Raw genomic sequence first — 20761 nt, 5'->3', positions numbered from 1 at the left:
ATTATACTGATAATTTCCCATATTGCTTTTGCACAGTGAAACAGTTGTAAATTTGAAAACTTCACATTTCAGTTTCATATCTACAGACTTGCTTCATCAACAATTGAAGACCTCTTCAAGTTCAGCTTGAAAACACTTTAAAAATTAACAACAACAAAAAATAATTAACTGAAAAGTATCCTGTTTCAAGAGGAAAAAGTCTCCGATGGAAAACTTCAGAGGCAAGCTTTACACATATTTTTGATACAAAGTGATGGGTGTAAAGGAAGGCTTTATGATTTGATTTTGTGAGTTTGCTAGTCTATTATTTGAAATTAATTTCTTTAAAAACCAAAATCATACGACTCTTGCAGTCAAATGGCCTTAGCTTGTGTAGCCAGCTCACATGCTGCTTGTGTATTGTGTCCAGTTTCTCTGCTATTTTCTAAACTGAAACTGCAGCAGTACCGAACAAGTTTCAGATGCTAACAATGTCTAGTAATTTGCATTTCTGATAGATTACTTTGACCAGAAATGTTGTGAGGTGAAGGTATGAAATGAGAACGAACCTGCTGAAAGGCAAAGCTGACCCAATGCTGAACATCATCTTCCCTGATATCTCGGTCTCCCAGTGGCTTCTGTATTACAATTGCACAACAAACAAGCAACCTGTTTGCCTGCCTGCCACAGGAGATATAACATTAAGAAATATATACTGTAGAAAGTCCACTCTCATGCTACCCAAACTCACCTAAAGGCTACGACGTGTTAAATTTCAGCAGAATAATGAGGAGTGATTAAAGTTAGGCTTAAAGTCACTTAAAATTGGATTTCAAAAACATCCACTTCAATAATTGAGCATTAATTAGTAAACCAGCAAAGTTCAAGGGCAAAATTTTTAACCATTAAAGTGAATGCAGAAGCAGCTCTGTGAATAACTCCACTGAATTTCTTCCCTCCATCATTCTCAATGACACGTGGCCACTTCACATCTTCCTAGCAAGAGTGTAACCCACTGCAAACAAAGGGCTATACTGAAGCTACAAGTATTTGCATCTATATATAAATACACACACCTGCTTGCAGGTAATGTGAGCGGACAGTACACATATGACTACATGTGTTTGCTTACATGAAACTAATTTGACTGTGCAACCTCAAGCATCACACCAACTAGACACTGCGACAATGACATAACCAGCAACAGTCCTTCCAGGCAATTCTACTCATTACACCAGACTGTGTACACCAAAGCTGCAGGTAAAAACCTCCAGGACTTGATTTAGCAAAAAAATCTTTAGCATAAGCTTAACTTTTGGCAGCACTGTTAATCACACCTGCTTAAGTCAGTATGCCTCTGCAGAAGGGCTTTTGTGAAGCCAACCCTGAACTTAAGAAAGATCTGATTCAACTTGTATTTTAAAGGGAATCAGATTTTTGTTACAAAGGACTCCAGAAATGAACTAAAAAGAACACATTCAGGCTCCCAACAGCAAACCCTCCCCACCACATACTGCTGCTGACTCACGTGCCTTGGCCTCTGATACTGAGCACCAGAACCTGTTCTGCTCATGGACTGCTTTAAGTAAAGCCCAGGCTGGCCATTTCAAACCTCTTCCTAGATTAGCATGGGGGATTAAACTTTCTTACAGTCATCTGTCTCAGGTTCAGCCTAAGAGGAAAGCTGCTGTGTGTTTCCTATTAGCTTCCTTTAGATCTCACTTGTTTCAAAGTCCACGTGTTATGGCATGCTCCATCCTACCAGCCAAACTCCAAACACTCTAATCAGCTAGAGGAAACATTGTCTGGAGTAATCACACACTAATTTTCAGTGCATCTCCCTGTCACTTTTGTCCCCTGCTGAAAGTCAAAGGGTGATGAACTCACCTGTAAGGAGGGAAGCAGCACAGTAGTACATGAAGGTTACTCTATTAAGATAAACTAAACAGCAAAGCAAAAATCCTAAAGCTCTCCAAAATATGTCTGCTCCCACCAAATCTAACATGGTTTCAAAAATGTGAGTCAGCTGTAAAAGTCCCAGATAAGCAGGTCAAGATCTTGCAGCCCCCTCCCAGAGTAGACAGAGGCTTTGGGTCCTCAGAAATTTGGAATATAGCCACAGGTTCAGATAGCGCCACACCAGCTAACAATCAAGGGGAAGGAGCAGGGTACAAGAAAATCCCAATTAAAGGCTTAAGTCCAAAATTCTTTTTAGTTCCCGCATCTGCAAATAAGGGGATTTCATTAATAACTCAGAGGAAAGTGAATGAGTCACTAGTACAGTATCTATTACAGCAGAGGGAAGCCAAGCTGGATGATAGAACGCATTAAAAAAAAAAAAAAAAAGAAAAAGAACACAACAAGGTTGGTCTGGCAACATAGTCTTTTCAATCAGAAACATCCCAAGCCTGCAACTCAGAGGCAGAGTCAGACTCAGAGGTATCAGGCACTCTGCCACAGACTGGACAAGCCACTCAACACCCTGGAAAGAGGACACTTTGCTAGATGGTGACAGATTTCCACCCAAATTCTGGCTCATGCCAAAGGACTGTCCTACTTGGAAAATGCCACAGGGTCAGCACGTTGCAAGGGTAAGAGTATGTGTGTCAAATACTGGCCCATCTTCCTAGCTGGGTCACTGACAGGAGATGCAAACCAGTTGTCTTTGCATGCTCATTCTGATATAGAAGAGAAAATTAAAGTGATTCAAAACTAAAACCAGATTTAATGTCTTCTGACCTCTCATGCTAAATACCTTTGCCCAGATACATTTTCTATCCCGTTCATTCTTTCTTGACTTAGGGTTTAGATCCAATGGACTCTACAAAAAGGCCAAATAATCCCTGAAGAAGTTCACATACAGATCATTTGTATTTTTTTCCTTGCCTTCCTACAGTGCTACATCTCTTATGCTGTCACCAAGTGCAGCATGTTTCTGGAGTGGGGAACTGGTCAGTGCACCCCATGGAGCAGGGCCAGCAGCTAACTGTGAGGCCAGTAGGCTCAGCTGTGAACTGGAATGCTCTGATAAAACAAGGGGCCACCAGCCAATTCAGTCAGTGAGCTCTACTCTGTATGGGCGCTCTCAACAAAGACCAAATGGCTCAGACGGGAAAAGGTGATCCCCTTTCTCTCCTACTCACTTTGCTTTCCCCCATTTATTCCCCCTGAAGGAAAGTACAGATACCTCTCCACTTCATCCTTGTAATAAAATATTAATCACACTTATGGGAGGTGATGGAAGGAAAGACAGAAAGCATTAAATCTGACAGTCTCTCAAAGTGGCAGTGCCAGTGAAATGCATCATTAAGGTGAGTAATTTTCCTGTTTACTTCATGAGTTCCAAGCCCCCCCCTTCCTCCCTGCCTAGATGTGGGCAGGGCCCATCAAGGCAAAGCTTTGGAAGCAAGCAGCAGCGTCCCCAATTTCTACATAAATGCTGCAGGCCAAAGAGCAAAGGCAAGTTCCAACTGAGCCCTTGACAGTAATCAAGCACTGCGGCGCCTCTGGTCTTGTCTTGTGCATACCTTGCAAGTAGCATCATGTCTTCCCGGTGAGATTTCACTGGCAGCGCACACAAGCGCCTTGTTCCTTGGCTTCTGTCTCAGAAAAAGAAAGTCCTGAAAGCAGACACACACACACGCCCCTGCTTTTCTGCTCCAAGGGAGACCATTTCCCTCTAAATCTTAAGTGTACTGTTAGCAGCCCTTTCAGAACAGATTTATGAATTTGCCAGAAATCTCTTTTGTTCCTGTGCAGAAAGGTTAGCACCAGTCCCTTGCCAAAATGGCATTGAGTCTTCTCTGTTAACGTCCAGGAAACTATACTGAGTCAGATCTTATTACATTTGAAACAAGGTGCAGGTACCAGCAAGTCTCTTCCATGATAACAGCCAGGGCCTGTCCCATTTCCTGATCACATTACACTCAATTTCCAGAATTACATCTATGCAAATATTATTCTCCTGCTTGCAGAGCATTTCATTGACAATTAAAGTGAAAAGCCAACAAAGCTTTTCTGGCCAGGATGGTGAGCAAGGCAACAAACTAATGTGCAGACACCAACCAGGGACAGATGTTGTTCCTCTGTATGAAGACCATCAGATAAGGGCTCTCTCCTCCTCCTAGAAGACAGAGGATCCAAACTGAACCAAATCATTTCTGCAAACATCCCTGTTTTCTGCAATTACCGACCCAACAAGGCCATACTCTAGTTCTGAGTCACAGAGAAAACTTAAGGATTAGTAAGGCAAGACAAAAATTACACCTAACTGAGCAAGTCATAGTTTTACTGAGAACATAAAGATGCAGTAACTCAGATCCAAGCTAGATCAATAAAGCATGACAGCAGCTCCAGCACACTTAGGATGAATGGTGACTAAGTCAAACCTTTAAACCTTTTATTCATACAATTAAGCTTTGGGGATGAATGTCGAGAAAGTCAAACGAGAACACAGTCACTAGGTATTACCAGCATTTGCAGGGTTCTGGGATCTGTATTTTATCCAGATCCTCCCCCTTCTCAGCCCTCTCCTTCCATCCTCAATGACCTAGCTAAGCACAGTCCTCAAGTCAACTCATGTGGTTTCTCCTGAGCCTACTTTAAAAGTCAAGACATGATTCAGCAAGGTGTTTAAGCAGATGCCTACCTTCAAGGTTGGGAGCAGCCTTGCTGACTCCAACAGAACCCAAGAGATTTCACTGGGAATATTCACGTGCTAGAGGTTATGCACTCACTCGAGTGCCTTACTGAACTGAGACCTTGATTTTCCTACATACCGTGGGAAACAATTCATACAGTTCCATGCCAGGGAGCGTAGCAGTGTGGCTGCTGCAGCCATCAGGCCATGGAGACATCCCCTCCAAAACACAGCACCTCACCCCAGGCAGCTAGTGAGGTCAATGCTGTGGCATCTTCTTGCCTAGGAAGAGCAACAAGCCTATCCCAGGCTTGGGGTATTCTCCCCTTTTCTCATGCTCTCCAGCAGCCCTGAAGCTATGCAACTGCAACAGCTAAGGGAAGACAGCTGTTCTGTAGAGCAGCATTGAGAAAGGGATTGCAATGAGTTTGGAAAATGTTAGCAGCAGTCCTTCCTATCCCTCATAGAAATAACAATCTTCAGCTTTGCATTTCCTGCCCTCTAAGACTAAAAGAAAAACCACACCCCAGTGGACATGCAAGCCAAAAGGAAATTGTGCAGTAAAATATCACATAAGAAATGGAAGGCTTGAACACAGCATAGTCCATATCTCTGATTTTTAGTTTGCTTTGAAAGTTCAGCAAGAAAGCACAAGTGCATAAAGCAAGCTTGCATGGACCTGGATGCACTTTACAGGACTGACAGGTAAACTCATCAGGAATGATTGCCAAAATACTTCATGACATACTAACAGATCTATAAATTATTGCAAATAGATTACATCAAGTCTCTCAATACTTAGTAATTGATTTATTTGACTTGGTAACAAAGATAATTATGTCCTCTGGATGATCTAACTGGAAACATAACAGGAATGAATGTGGATTTAGATGCAAATCCTTGCAACCACAACCTGAAGATGGCTTTCCAAGGAAAACACCAACTAGCTCTTTGTCCCTGCAGACCTTACAACCTGTACACTGCTTCATTTGCAAACTGCAAGCTCTGAAGACCCCAAGCAACAGATGCTTTGTGAGAAGATCTAGCCCATTCAAAGTAAGACAGCTTTCCCAAACAAAAAGCAGTCTTTGTTACTGGATAACAATGAGAACAGGAATAGTTCCCTGGGAAACATAATTTTAAAGTCAGATTTCCCAACTAACCACACCCAATTAGTAAGTAATGCCATATTTTTGAGTGATTATGGAATCTCAGCAGATTTTTCACCAGTTTCAATTTTGTGATTTTCTCCATCTTCCCAACAAAAAAAAAAAAAGAAAAAAAACTCCCTTGTGATCTTATATGGGTGGCAGGTAATGAAAGGCAAGCCCCTTCCTCCCTAAAAAAAAAAAATAAAACAAAGTGGAACAAAACAAGACAGTTGCAACATCAGAAGTTATTGGCCCACACTGTCTGGCACTCCCATTTTCCTTACAGCTCATACGTGATGCATTAGAGAAAGGTGCAAAGTCTCCATGGACAGAACATGCTGTTGCCTTGCATGATGCTGTACAGATGCCTTTGCAGAAAGCAAGGTTTGTTCTGAGATAGCTACCATGAAGCTCATGAGACTCACCACTGCAAGAGCTATCAAGGGTAACACTTAAAAACATCCCCTTAGCAGCTCTGAATTTAATGGTATCCAAATGAAAAGGCAGGAGAAGGGCTGAGACTAACACTGGCAAGCCATTGGCAAGTGTAGACCACTGAAGACAATCAACTGACATCAAAGAAAGCAAGGACTTTGAACCTACAGAAGCCAACTACATCTCCAGACTTTTAATCAGCCACCACTAAGAGGAAGACACCAGTAAACAACTGACATAACCCAAAAGACTCTTTCCATCCACCAGCTTCACAACTGAACAACAGAAAAGAGTCCATAGAGAAATATTTAGCTCTCCAGTTGCAGATAACAAAGCACCAGGATGCAGAAAAACCCTAAATAGGATCAGAGATATTACAAAAAACACCACAAGGATGTGACCATGCTACTACTATGATGGGCAGCAGATCATTATTGTGTAAGGTAGAGTGCAAGGCTCCTCTGCACAAAGCACTGGGTTAGAAAAAAAAAAAAAAAGCCGATTTTACAAAGCATGGAGGCAACAGATTGAAGCAATCCAGGGGGAGACACCTGGGAAGAAGCAAGCTGGTAAGGGAAAAGAAGCCCTAGCCACAGCACACCAGCTACCTGACCCTGGAGGACAGCAAACGATAGAGGCCCAGCTAGACTGTAACTGTTGCCACATATTTCTTATTTAAATGCAATTTGTTTAATCTCAAGTTGGATTCAACCATCAAAGGCTCTCTTCTGTAGCACTCTGACAGTTCGCTCTAAATCTCTGCACCTTTAATCCTTTAATTAGCCAAGAAAAATGTGATCTCAACTCTTCCACCAACATAAGCTAATTTTCTGCATGGAGCTTCCAACTCCTGTAGGTTACAGGTTTTAGCTGCTTGTGTAGCCAAGGGGAAATAAACAAAACAAAACACACACACCCCCCACCCCATTCCCACACAGGCTGATGTGTGCTTCTCCATGTGCTGACTTTCCAAAGAGCAAGATCCTTGAAAAGTCCTTGCAAAAGCAAGAGGAACCCATTTTCACATGGCAGTAGTGGGCTGGGAGGCATAATTATATCACCCAACTCAGAGAAAGAGCAAAGAGAGGTTTTGGGGGACAAGACAATGTTTGCACAGATGAGGGACAAAACTGGAGCATTAAGCCAGTGCTTGAGTAAGATGGTATCATTAGTGGCTTCAGCCACCTTCCTCAGTGATTTTGGGATGGAAGCTCCTAAGCAAGGAAACAAAACCTCAGTCAGTCAACCATTTTGGAAACTCTCCCCAAAAGAAAAGTTCTCCAGAGATGAGCTCTGCTATTTCTCAGAAGTGTCACGGCAACCGAGATCTGAAGGAAGAAGACTGCATGAGACACCAGTGCTTCACGACAAAGACCCATTTCAGCAGCTTGAAATACACATTAGGCTCTTCATGCAGTCCAGCAAAACAAACTTAAGGAAGGACAAGAGAGCCATCTAAATTCCTTGTCTGAAGCCCTAAGCACGGGGGAGTGAGGTATAATCTGCACTTGAACACAGTCCTGACTGCCTCTCCAGGTCAGGATACTTCTTGCAGAGCAAGGCAAAAGCAAACAGTGCTCCTGCTCAAGGCATGGCCATAGTGCAGCTGCAGGGAGTGCTGGCTGACCACATGCTAACCCAGTGTCTGACATGCAGGAAAAAGGAGTTCAGGCATGGCCAAGCCATTTCTGCACAGCTCCAAAACCATCACATTCTGGCCACAATATGCCAGAGACAATGAACCCTGCCCATTGCTGCAGCACCACACAGACACAGCAGATCTCTTTCTAGGCACAGCCTGCAAGTCCACACAACATTGCACAGAGCCTAAGGCCATCCCTAGCATGTGTGTCTACCTGCCAAGTGTGGACAAGCCGTAGGAGGCCTTCCTGGTAGCCAGCCAGGGAACACAGGTGAACAGCAGCACCAGGAGTCACCAGGGACTCAACAAAGGCATGAAGACACAGCAGTAAGATGAACATCCCTCTGATGAGCAAATGTAGAGTGGAAGAGCCCTGTCTACATCAAAGGCAGAGGACAGGCATTTGTGCATCTTGCAGTTCTTTAATTTGCTTCCCTGTTGAGGACTTGATGTAGATCAGCACATGACCAGGACTGCCTTGTTTGCACAAGCACTTTTGGCAAAGTCACAGCAAGATTTGGTTTGAGAAAAGGGGAGGAACAAAAAAAGCAGTCTGCTGGTTTTAAGCACTACCCAGGTAGTATTACTACCCCATCTCTACACAGGACAGAGCATTTGGAATACATGCCCCTTTCCTCGGGTAGGATTTTAGAGCTACTGTGTTCACACTGTCCACCTTACTCAACCCAAATCAGTTCTCCTCAGCTCCCCAGGAAGGAATCCAGCCCACAAGACAATGAAAAAGATCCAAGTAACAGTTGCTACACTCCAGTGACAACAGATCCCAGTCATACACAGTTTGCACCTTCGAAATTCACATTAGTTACACATGCAAACCAATATGTGCATCTCAGGGGTCATCTTACAAAAAAAACTAAAGCCACAGAGGTCAGTATAAGAAACATCAGTGGGACAATATGACAACCTCAGCAGGAGAACCTCTATTGCCAACCTCACCACTTCAGCTGCTCCTGAGTCATGTAACTGTTCTGTGCTGCCACAGAACTTGAGAAAGAGGCATTTCAAGTGCACAATTAAAGGCAGGCAAAGGAGCTCTGCAAGCTGCAGTTGCAAGATGTTCATGCTACCTTCAGTTCCTACAGAAAAACGAGGATGGGAGTAGCTGGCAAGGGGCATTTGACTGGGAAGCTGCATTCTGGGGTCCAGGTAGCCAGCCTGGTAACTGAGTCTCTGCACTGTCTTTGATCAATGAATTACAGAACATCCTTCCACCGGCAGTCCTCAGGGAGGGTACAAAGAAGTAGCAAACAGCAGATTTGCTCCAGGCCAGAAAGCAAGCTCATCTCACAGCACCAAGATGAGTAGAGTTTTTTCTGTTTTAAGAAAGAAAAAAAAAATGTAATAAAAAAAAAAAATCTACAGTGCTCTGAAAGCAGCTAATCAAATTATTAAAGTGTTTAAAAGTTTAATGAAGAAATCAAAGCTATTAAGCAAACATTCAGCTTGATGTCTCTTTCCCTTCTTACCCACCCTTCCTCAATGCATTCAAAACCTCTTTTTTGCTGTGCTATAACATGTTTGAACAGGTATTGAGATACAAACAAGTCTTGGCCCCATCTCATACAGAATGGATTGGTTGCAGATGTTCTCCTGCAAGCTACATCTTGCCTCCTGCAAGAGCATTCATCTCCAAAACACATCATTTCACCTACTTTGCCTGAAGCCAAAACTCAAAGGTTATTTAATTTTTAATATTTTTTCTTCATTAACTCTAACATACCTACAGCTGTGCAAGCAAAACCCCGTCTGGTTTTTCAAGGCACAAAGAGGCAAGCGACTAAGTTTAGATAAAAGTAACCAAGCTAGGGCAGTCATCTTTCTGTTCACCTCTGCAGGAGCCAACAGCAATGTCAGGGATGCAATAAAACAAAAAACTGCTATATTTCAGAGAAGCCTGACATATTTCACTATCTTCCTAGGACAAGTCAGACATGAGCTCATACAGTGGCAGGTGAGTCAGTGACGAGTCAGACAAGAGTTCCTTAATTAAGCTTTAGGGGCAGATGATCCCTCGAAGGTGTAATCAGATTGGTATGGCCAGTGGAAAAAGGAAAAAAAACCCCAAACAACAAAACAACAAACCAACATTAAAAAAAGCCGAGTGAACTGCTACACTGTTGCTCGGCCATGCCAGGCAGGCTGGAGGCAGCAAGCTGCCCAGAGCCAGAGAGCCCCCAGCACACAGAAATGCCTGGCCATCCTGCACCATCTACTCTCTTGCAGTCAGCACCTGCCTGCATGCTCAGCTCTGCTCCTCCCGGGAGCTGAGAAATGCTGACTTCCCCAGCGAGCAGGTTACACTGGGGTCACACTGCAGACACAGTGCAACCCAGGGAGGTCCAGGGTAAGGTGCACCCCAGGAGATGGACTTTCAGAGGCAAGGGGGTGGTTGGCAACAGCTCAGACCTGTGCGGTGAAGAGGGAAGCGGTCGCAAGTGAGTCATTCCCAATCACTAACCAACAGAGTCGATCCTGGACAGGTGATTCATCAACACTTAAAATGCTACCAAGCCATCTCACTTCAGAGGAAGACCTCATAAGTTTATGTTTTGGAAGCTTCCCTGAAATAAGCTGCAAAACACGCATCAGAATATCAGTGCATTGAAACAAAATAGCCTCATTAAACAGATTGGGATCAGCGGAGTGACTAACAGCATCAGAGAGGTTTTGTGCTCTCGACATCAAGACGTGCAGCATGGAAATGGTTTTCTTCCAGCACGTGTCCCTGCAAAATCATCCTGGAACTCGTCTTGCCCATGTAGCTGTTCTTCCTGTCGGCCAGGGACCATGCTGCAGTGCTCCCTCTGAACGCCAGCAGCACCAGAGCAACCCAGTTCTCCCCATCTTTATCTCGCACAGATCAGTCTGTTGAAAAACAAGCCCAGAAAGACAGACTCCAACCTCTGTAGCTCTTTTGAGAGGCATGGCAAAGGAAATGGGCAAAAATGACTCATCAGAGAAGTCAACACACAAAGGGAATGCCAAATAAAGGTCAAATTTATGAATTCCTTACAGAAACTGATTGCAAAGCAATCAGTCCACATGCTTTGTCTTTGTCAAACCTTACAGACCTAATGGTAACTCTTCTGAAGATTTTCCTTGGGGCCTCACCACTTCCTTTTGAGTGCCAATACTGTAAGAGGTTTTAGTACGATATTTAGAAATGCACAGGCTCTTTTCTGTTAAAGTCCACTTTGCTCATGCATCTACAAGAACTCACCAAGGATGGGTCAAAAAAAAAAAAAGACTAAGAATGAGTTGTACGAGAGGTTTGCAGGAGAAGAGATGGGAGACAAGGAACTCATTGCAAAACCAGCCACCACCCTGCTGATTAATGAAGAAGGATCATTCAGTGCTCAGACACTGGACAAACATCTCATGGGAAGACTTTTTCTCTCCCACCCATGGCAGTGCTGATGCTCAAATGCAGACAGAGCGGGTGCTCTGCCTGCCCCGCTGCCAGCTCTGCAAACACCCTTCAGGCTGGGCACCAAGCCCAGTGGCACCGTTCCCATCCCTTCCCCATGGGAACCTCTTCTAGCCCTGCATTTTAAGGGGGGGGTCTAAGGAGCTCTGGGTGCAGGTTTAATAGCAAGCCTGGGCTCACTCTGCTCCCATTGCAAGGTCAGGAGCCAGTCAGGTCCCTGCCACAGCTCATACACTTGAGCTAATAAGACCCGACAAGTGGCAGAGTGAGTTCATCAAGGTTTGGCACCACAGCTAATACAGCAGCTGGTACAGCACTGTGCTCTGTCTATGTAACAGGAAGAGGCTTTCCTTATTCCCATAGCCCCCAAATGGCTGCTGGGTCAGTAATTTTCACACCTGGTAGGACCAATGCTAGTAAAGCTCGAGATCTCAAACGGGGGAAGCAATAACCCAAGAGGCACTTAGGCTTCAAGTTTTAGCCTGGAGATACATTTTGGTTGCTTCAAGAGTTAGTTTGTAGAAAGACTCTAATGTCCTGTAACTAAGTCAAAATAAGAGGCCTGAAAGCTAAGGCTACTGATAGGGTACACACAGCAAGCAGCAATGTCCAGCTGTCCCCCTCAGGCATTTCACATCAGGGGTCCAAGCATTTTACAACACAGGATCATCCTGACACAGTCCCAGATTTGAGGGTAAGTATGTAGAAAGAGGGAAGAGAGGGAGCAGAGGCAGAGGGAATAACTTGCACAATGTTACCCAGATTACATCTAAATCGCTGCGCAGGAGCAGCTCCGAGGCTGGGCTGGGAGCCAAATCTGCTGCTCCTGAGCAGGGCATCTCCTGGCAGGGTGGCTTCTCTCCCCAGGAGGAGAGTGTGGTGCGCCCCACGGCACAAAACATGCAGGGAGGAAAGCCCCAAGGCAGCATAGTCATCTTGGCTAATGGGGAAAACAATTGAGCCAGAAAATTTAGACCCAAGTCCTGTCTCATGCATTTAGGAAAGCCAGGTCAGCCTTTGAGTGCTGTTTTCCTGTGTTTCCTGTAGCACACTTTTCAACTTTTCATAAAGCTGAATTTAGATGAATTTCAGCAGCTAATGTGTATCAGCAGATCATAAAACACTCCTTATCAAACAAGTAATATTTTGCTCTCCTCAAAAAACCCCCACTCTCATAGAATACATCTAAAAAAACCCCCCAAAAATGAGGAAGAAGTAGTATTCTCCTGCGGCTCCACCAACTTTTGTTCCAATGTTTAAGTGTTATCTTTACCAACTGGAAACGGTAAAGTTTGTATCAATACTCAGGTCTGTTTGCAAGAGGCTCTAAGCTCTTACTAGGGTAGCTATCCTGCTGTGTTTACAATAACAAATCTGACACACCTGCACACAGCAAAACCTCATGAAAAGACTTCCATTGCATAATAAAGTTCATGCTCTTTCTATACAGAAGGCATCCCTACCCAGGACACTTCTTTTTAAAACAAAGTAGGAATTTCTTCACAGTACATGGTCTGCCAAGCACTGGAGCTAAGCCCTCAGCACACGGAGCACCACCAATGCAACACACAGAATTATGCTGCCTCAGCACACTGCCAAAGCACTGTGTGCTCTGTATCGAGTTGGCAGGGATATAATTAATATCTATGACAAATGTGATATTTCAGCTGACCTAAAGAAAGGAACGATCATCTCCAAGGGCAGACTTTGTCTACAAAGTGAGCAATAGCTCTTGCACCAGCCCACCTGAAATACTTTTCCCAAAAATAACATACTAAAACAGCCACTCGAATAGTTTTTGCACGACCTTTTTTTGTTGTAGGGTTGAAATAGCTTGTAACAGTGCTCAGTTGATGCATTTTAACTTAAACAGATCAATGCTACGGGGGAAATCGGCAGCTATTAGGAAACCCTTCTTGCCCTGGAGCCGCTGCCTCCCTTCTGGGACAGTGTGCCATGACCTTTGGAAAGGTAAGGAGGCAACTCTGCTGATGCCTCTTTGAGCTCTGAGGGTTGCTTTACATGCTTTAGTACTTGTGAAATCCAGGAGAGCTCAGCAGCTTTTACAAGCCAGCCCAGAGGCAGTCCCCATGCTGAATGCTACAAAAAACCTGAAGCATCGAAAAAGAAAAAAAAAAAAAATATAAAGGGGGGAAAAAAATCCACTCCAAAAACCTGCTGTTTCAGAAACTTTGGCACTTCGGGCGCCTTGGTTTCCCTTCTCTAAAATGGCGACTCCACTCCTGATTTGCCTACCAAGCAAAGGTATTTGCTGATTAGGGAAGTAATGTTTGTGCAGCACTTTGAAGATTTAAAGTACTACATTAATCCTACATGCTGTTCTTAGTAGAAGCCAATTTTTAGCTAAGAGGAGGGGGGAAAAAAAAAAGAAAAGCTGATTTAAATAGTGACCCTCCCCTACTTAAAGATGTTCACTCATCTCCCAACATCAGCTATTCTTATCTGTAAATGTTTTTTTAACCCTTCCTTCTCATAGTTCTCAGAAACCACAAGTCTCATTCAGCTTTTATTTGAAAAATGGCTTCTTTCCAGGCTGTGGCTGTTTCTTGTAAAGTTAATTCCTTTGGTAATACTGCTGGAGGCACATTGGTATGTTTGGTGTGTGTATGTACACATATATATTTTCCCCCTTTTCACACGGTGTTGTTTTTATATATGTGTAGTGAAAGATACCTAATCCAGGATTATGATTCTCTTTATTCCTTTCTCATGAAAGTAGGTGGGGCTTTTTTTGTGCAAATTGCATTGATGAAAATTATGTTTAATTAACACTTTTCCCTCTCCATATAGGCAAAAAAAAAATCTCTTTAAGACCAAAAAAATTTTTTTGCACTTACTTTTTTCCCCTCTGAATTTTCCTTTAAAATTAGCTAAAACCTTATAATAAATTTTCTGGGAAAAAAATTGTGATGCCAATACACCTAGAAACTGCTTGTACAAATCAGCAGAGAGATTTTCTGCCCCTGTGGGGGACACAACCCCTCCTCATTGTTTCTCCATTCTCCTATGTTATAATGTCTCATGGTTTTTCGCTTTCAGATCCAGGGACACTTGTAATGAGCTCTAACTCATCTCCTGTTACAGTGGGAGAGAATCAGCCACAAACATTGCAACTAAGAGGCTAAATCCTAGCTGAGAGAAAAGGACATTCATGACATCTGATGCCTCCTTTCTCTCAGCAGGTCAGGCATGCTGGGTGCCCCACACCGACTGTGCTGTTTGAGAGAACATACTCAAAGTAGGAAACCCAAATTTTCAGTTCCCAGTGCTGCTAGATACCAATTCATAGAGTAATTAAATAACTTCCCTTCTCATCCTTCCTGGGCATCACCAGATGTGTGGGGTACAGACTGCCCCTCACAGAGCAGTCTTGCACCACAGTGCAGCTCTGTCATCACAGAGGGCACTGGTGTATTAGAGAGCATATTGCAAAACTCCAGTTCATACAGGGAGGCAATACTGCCTTGGTAGGACTTACAAAACAATCAGGGCCACAAAAAAGAAAAAGAAAAAAAGCAAGACAGCTCACATCACAAGACATTTTCCAGAAACTACTACACAGATCTGTACAGCTGCTTGTAAGGAATAACAGAAGAAGGTAACTAGTAATAACACCAAAATATACATGACAAAGATATTATGGGGAAAAAGCACAATTACATTCTAAAGGGAACCTAATGCACTCAGATCTCATTTCACTCAAGCATAAAAACCCAAACAGAAGCCAGCAGGCCCCTCCTGGCTGGTTCTCACAGCTGAACTGGTTCTTCTCAGCTTTATGAGCTTGAAAACACCTCCCTGCCGTGAGAAAGACACCTCCTTCAAAGACAACAAGCCCGGCTCCTCTCTTTCCAGGTAGATGACCTAGGACAAGTTACATATGCCTCAACAGCCTTGCTGTAAGGCCCTGTAATGTCACACTGAGGGAGACACACCTCAGAAGCTCTTCAAGGAGGAAAACAGGATCACCACCTCTTCCTGCACAAGAGTGACGGTGGCAATTGAGATCTGCCCTGCCTCCCCACCTGCCCTGTGCCAAGAGCCCACACACGCTGGAAACAGCCTCTTCAGACAGGCACAGCTGCTGAGAGCTAAAGGAAGCCAAATCTGAACCACTTCTCACCTGAGACAAATGCCCAAATACAGCAGTGCTCCTGCTCTTGATTCGCCAGGATGGGTGAGGAGCCTCAGCTCACACCATTGCATCAGTGCCTGTGTCTAAAGGCTGCAACCCCATCTCCTCCTCCACTGCCTTCTCCTTGAAGATTGCTTCTCTCCCTTTGGATTACAGCATCTTTTCCCTTCCTCACTCCTGCTGTAACAAGTGGGGGTTTATCACCAGTGAAATTAACTTTGCTGGACAACCAGCTGGGCTGAAGAGAAAGCCTACATTTTTTATCAGAGTGGCCAGCAGGTAACCAATTTGAGGATCATGGAGGTCTCTAAACCCACTGCACAAATGAGTTTTTTACAAAGACCCTTCTCACCTGCCCTGTACAAACAGCCAAATCCTATATTTTTGCTGACTAAGAGCCTCTGAGGACAAGAAAATCCAAAAGCCTATATAACAAGGCCACTTCCACTCCCTTTCTCCTGACAGCTTTAAATGCAATGTTAAAGGGTGAAACTGAAAAGCTCAAATTGCACTGACCAACACACCACCAAGGAATCACAAGACTAAGATTTCACAGGAACACTTGGCACAGCCCCACCTGTATGTTCATCAGGAGAGTCACCAGCCTTTAGAAAAAGTCTTCATGGTGAGATACTGAGAGATTATCAGTAGTCAGGACATATTGGACATTACCAGTGTTACTGAAATGATGCACTATTTGAACAGATTATTTAAGAGAACACTCAACACATAATTAGGAACTGCTGAGTCAAGGCAATGTACACATCTAATTGCCCCTTCACCGCTTCACTGTGCTTGTGCACAGTCCTCTAATTCATTTTATAGAGACTGGCAAAAAAATTTCCCAATTTTACTAGGTGGATAAGGACACAGAATGTATTTAAAATAAAAATGGAATGAACCAACCTGAAATAAAAATACTGAGATAGACCAGCCAAGGAATCTGTTCTCTCAACCACAGAAACCTGTTATTGCTCGTGTGGACTAATTTAAGTGCATTCCTTTCAGCTTCCTTAAAATGCAGCTTTTCCAAATCCACCAAGCCCAATTGGCACAATCCATTTACTTGCTTTCATGCATGCTGCAGAGATTATTATCCAGCTTTGCTAGCAAAGAAAAGTCTGGAATCTGAGCATTTTCTGATGGTTGTAGGTACAGCTGAGTTTACAGAGAACAGGACAACCAGTGAGCCTGCCTGGAACGCGGATTGCAGCTTTGGAGAGCTCCGTGTTTCATAATAAACCCTGCAAGGACCAACCCAGCTCAGCTCCAACCTACTGCAGGCCATGAGAATAAACTGCTAAACTCAGGTATTGCCAACACCTGAATTATGCAAGTCTTGCAGGGTTGGGTGTCTTTCTTCAGCTGAATCAAAAATTTGCAAATAAATTTCAGTTTTCATTTAAAAACTTAAAGCAATTTCTGCCTTCTCGTGACTACCAAGAAAAGTTTTAAAATATTTAGTAGATGCACCCTAAAGGCTCAGAAACCTGGGGAAGAGTAAGAAGAACCTGTTTGTCTTTTAAAAAGAGTCTCATGACTTATAAGGTGGTATCTTGCTTTTGGGGATGGGTGGATCAGATTCATTTTTTGATAGCTTGCATTTGGCAGTAATGTTAACTTTTACTTACCCTGACATACAATTTTAATTTTTACTTTCCTACTGCAATCATGTTTTTCCCTGTGTAGCAGGTTCTGCTAGTGACAGGTGATTGCCAAATATTTCTTTTAGAGGGAAAAGGGAGTGCAGTTGTTTATTTATTTATTTGTGCTCAGAGTGGGTGGGGAAGGTCTGCACACGACTTCCACAAACAAAAAAATGTGAGGTGGCAAACTCTGAAACACCTTGCTTTCTTCTGCTGCAGAAACAGGAGGAGACACTGCAATGCATGGGCATATGGGAATTCTCCCACAAAAAATGACATACTATTCTGCTTAAGTTCTTACTTAACCCAGTTCAGAGGGCTTCTCACTCAATCTCAACAACCTACTCTTCATCTCAGCATTACAAACAATAACTGCTTTTTCCTTTGCAGCATGGTTTTCAAAAAGGTTTTATTGTATGAATATGCACAAGAGAAACTTTGTCCAATTTAGACTATAAAGGCTTTGGTTTTTAAACACTTCAGTAGAGTTTCAATTGTTAAAGATTTTCCTTCTGAAAAGACTGATTAACTTGCTTATATTCTTACTTGCGTTCTGAGGTCATTAATTAAAAAAAATCATCAAGGATGCTTATAAAGTCCTCTGCAATCCAATCTCAATTTGTCATCATTAATTAGATCAACATTGCATACAAATGAAGAGCTAACCTGATTAGACAGCACGTTTTACTGGAATTCCTACTTAAGGTCACGAAGGGCTTCAGAGAGAAAATTTGTAATATTTTCAAAGTGAACTGCTCATACGTACGGAATCACCTCACCTAGCATCAGCAAGTGCTTCTCTTTGTAATTTTGGTCTCTTTTTTTCTTTCCACTTTAATTAGGAGCCCATCACAAACCTGAGCAGAGAAGCTGTTACACTCATCTCCCTTCCAGCCTACACTGTACAAATACTGCTGATTTTGTAACGGGTGTCCACTGTCTAGGGACAATAAACCTCCCCCACAGAAAGAGTTCGCAGAATTTGGAGGGGAAAAAACAAAACAAAAAAGTTTTAGGAGAAAAAGTTATTCCAGGCCAGGGATATTTTAAGACACATGGCATTTAGGTACTCAGCAAGTACCCTCTCTCCTTTCCCCCACCTCCAACAAAAGTAACCTTGGGATCCACACGTGATTCCAGATATTGCATCCAAAGCACACAGATTGGGATCTAAATGCACCAAGTGGCTTAGAAATCTGAAGCATCTTCACAGGTCTCTAATCATTCCATGAAAGCAGCTCTTGCTTTTTGGAGAACTAACCCATTCCTCTTACCAAGCCCACAACCTTCGTTCCCATGACCTGATCTGACATGACTCAGCCCAGAAGCTCGGAGGAGCCCTGGTGAGGTGAAGTGAGCTGTCCCACAGGACAGCAGATCCCCTGCCAGTCACCACTGAGCCTTCCCAGCAGGGCAAGGTGGGTCAGTCTGGCTCATCCACTCCCAAACAGGGGAAAGTATGGTACAATGGATTTCCTTACAATGCTGTTACCCTGGGGAACTGCAAGAGGGGAGTAAAAAAAAAAAAAGAACTCAGAAACGAGGCTTTCAAGTTTTGGACTCTTAGTAAGGGTGGGGCCATCAAGTAATTAAACTTTTAATAGGTCACTTCAGTGGAAGAAACTCTTCCAGTTGGGTAAGTTCCTAATCCATCATTAAAAAAAAGATGACAGGCATTAATCAAAGTGTATGAAGTCACATGGGGGGGGGGAGATGAGCAACTCCAAGAACTTGCTCCTGCTGGGAGGATGGGGCAATCACTCCTCCTTTCATCAACATTTCATGCATGTTTCCACACTTCTCAGGACGACAGTGGGAAGGAGAGCCTTCACGTCCTTCCCCACCCACCCCACTGATAAAGCTGTCGAACACATATTACCAACTGCTCAAGAGCTCATGTGAAACGAGTTGGTGGATTAATTAGCAGAAGGGCAGAGCTCTGAAGATGGAAAGATGCTCTGCTGTGAAAGGCATATTGATTGAAAGTCCCCAGCCACCACCACAGGACTGTCATAATTCACTGCCAACACACAGCACAGTGCCAGCTCCTGCACGAGCAGCTAAATCTGGGTCACTTGGCTCAGAGCAGAGACACCTGGACCATACTCACTCCTTCTTGATCAGAGAGCTGTTCAGGAGCCCATTCCTTTAGTAAAATACATAGATTTATACCCAGACAGACTGCAACATATATAGGAAACACACCTTCATCAGTTGGGAGTGTGGTCCACATCAAAGCAAAGGTAAAGGAGGGGAGGCTAAATGTGCCTTCCCTCAGGCTGCACACATTTGATGACTGTAGTCACCAAATACTAATTTTATTTATTTTTAAAGTCAGCATGTACTCTGATCTTTGACCACTACCAACATCCACACTAAAACTCAGCCTTCACTTCTATCCCAGAAATCCACTACCACTAAGGTGAAATATCTCAAGTGCTTGCTTAACTTTAAGCTTCCTAGTAGCTCTCTCTCCTTCATCTCTGCTGGAACAGCCTACTACATACGTTCAAGTCTCATTTCAAAAGACTGCTTTTCGTAGTTGAAAGGGCAGCATCAAACACTCTGGTTCCTTGTAGCTGCATTAGATAATTCTTTGTACCATATGTATCAAAAGAGAATGTCTTTTCATAGCTCCTTCAAAGGACCCTCTCCAGAGCAGCTTGCAAAAATCCAAGCCAGCACTTTTTTGCCCTGAGAAATGCAAAACAGAACTGACCCACAGCTTCCTCACCTAAAGGGAAGTGAAAATAAATATTGTGTGTAGTGCCATAGGAGAAACATGGATGCAGCAGGGCATCACTCCTCATGCAGATGAGTAAAAAATGCAATTTCAACCTCAACCTTAAAAATACCTCATCATTTATACATAAACAAATGAAAAATTCAGTTGTGACTAGACCTATCACATTTTAACCTAATTTAACACAATTTTCTGAACTAAGTTCTTAATATCAGTTCTAGACAAATTTTACCAGAAAAGGTTTTTAAAACATATAGGATGCAAACTTAGTGATCTATTGTTATGTGGCATCTTTTTCCAAAGTGGAGTGCAAGGGCTCTGCAGCTTTGCAGGCAGCAGTGGCTGGGAGTTTCTTTTTTAGTTGCATTTGCAGCTAGACTGTATTTAAATCTGAGATCAAAGTAGTTCCTCCAATTAAAAAGGAAAATAGAAAAAAAAAAAGCACATGCTATTTTAACGCTCTTAGCTTTTGGTAAAAAGTTGATCTTTTTGCTTAAAAAAAATAAAATATAATCAAGTCCTTGCTTTTATTTGGGTAGCATGGGGTAGGACATTATTTGCTGCACCTACTCCAAGTGCCTGCAGGAGACGAAGGCAAATATTGAACATCTTGAAGGCAGCGATACTCTCCACTGTAAACATCTCTGCTCTTAGAGCCCTAAACCACAACAGCTGGACTTACAGCTCCTGCAGTGCTGTGTCCTGGGCTACGAAGTCTCTACAGCTTGAACAATCAAGCCAGCACCACCAAAAATCTAGAGCTGGGCTTCAGGTTTCAAGCTTCCCCATTTTTTTTATAAGAAAGGTAGTATTCTGACAGCAAGAGTGAAGTCTTGAATAAAACAAACCAGAACAACAAACCAACAACAAAAACCCCACAATAAAACAACCCCTCCCTCTTAAACGAAACCCAACACAGGGC

The 20761-nt window shown here is 43.2% G+C and overlaps 1 protein-coding gene across 6 annotated transcripts in view; it reads right to left on the bottom strand.

Moving 5' to 3' along the window:
* Positions 1-20761, bottom strand: part of TP63 (tumor protein p63) — a 106200-nt gene that overhangs the window by 27996 nt on the left and 57443 nt on the right. The gene's annotated exons all lie outside the window — the stretch shown is intronic.

Source organism: Pseudopipra pipra, chromosome 10, assembly GCF_036250125.1.
Source record: "Pseudopipra pipra isolate bDixPip1 chromosome 10, bDixPip1.hap1, whole genome shotgun sequence".
Taxonomy (NCBI): domain Eukaryota; kingdom Metazoa; phylum Chordata; class Aves; order Passeriformes; family Pipridae; genus Pseudopipra; species Pseudopipra pipra.
The sequence above is the reverse complement of the archived record's forward strand: the minus strand, read 5'-3'. Positions and strand labels throughout refer to the sequence as shown.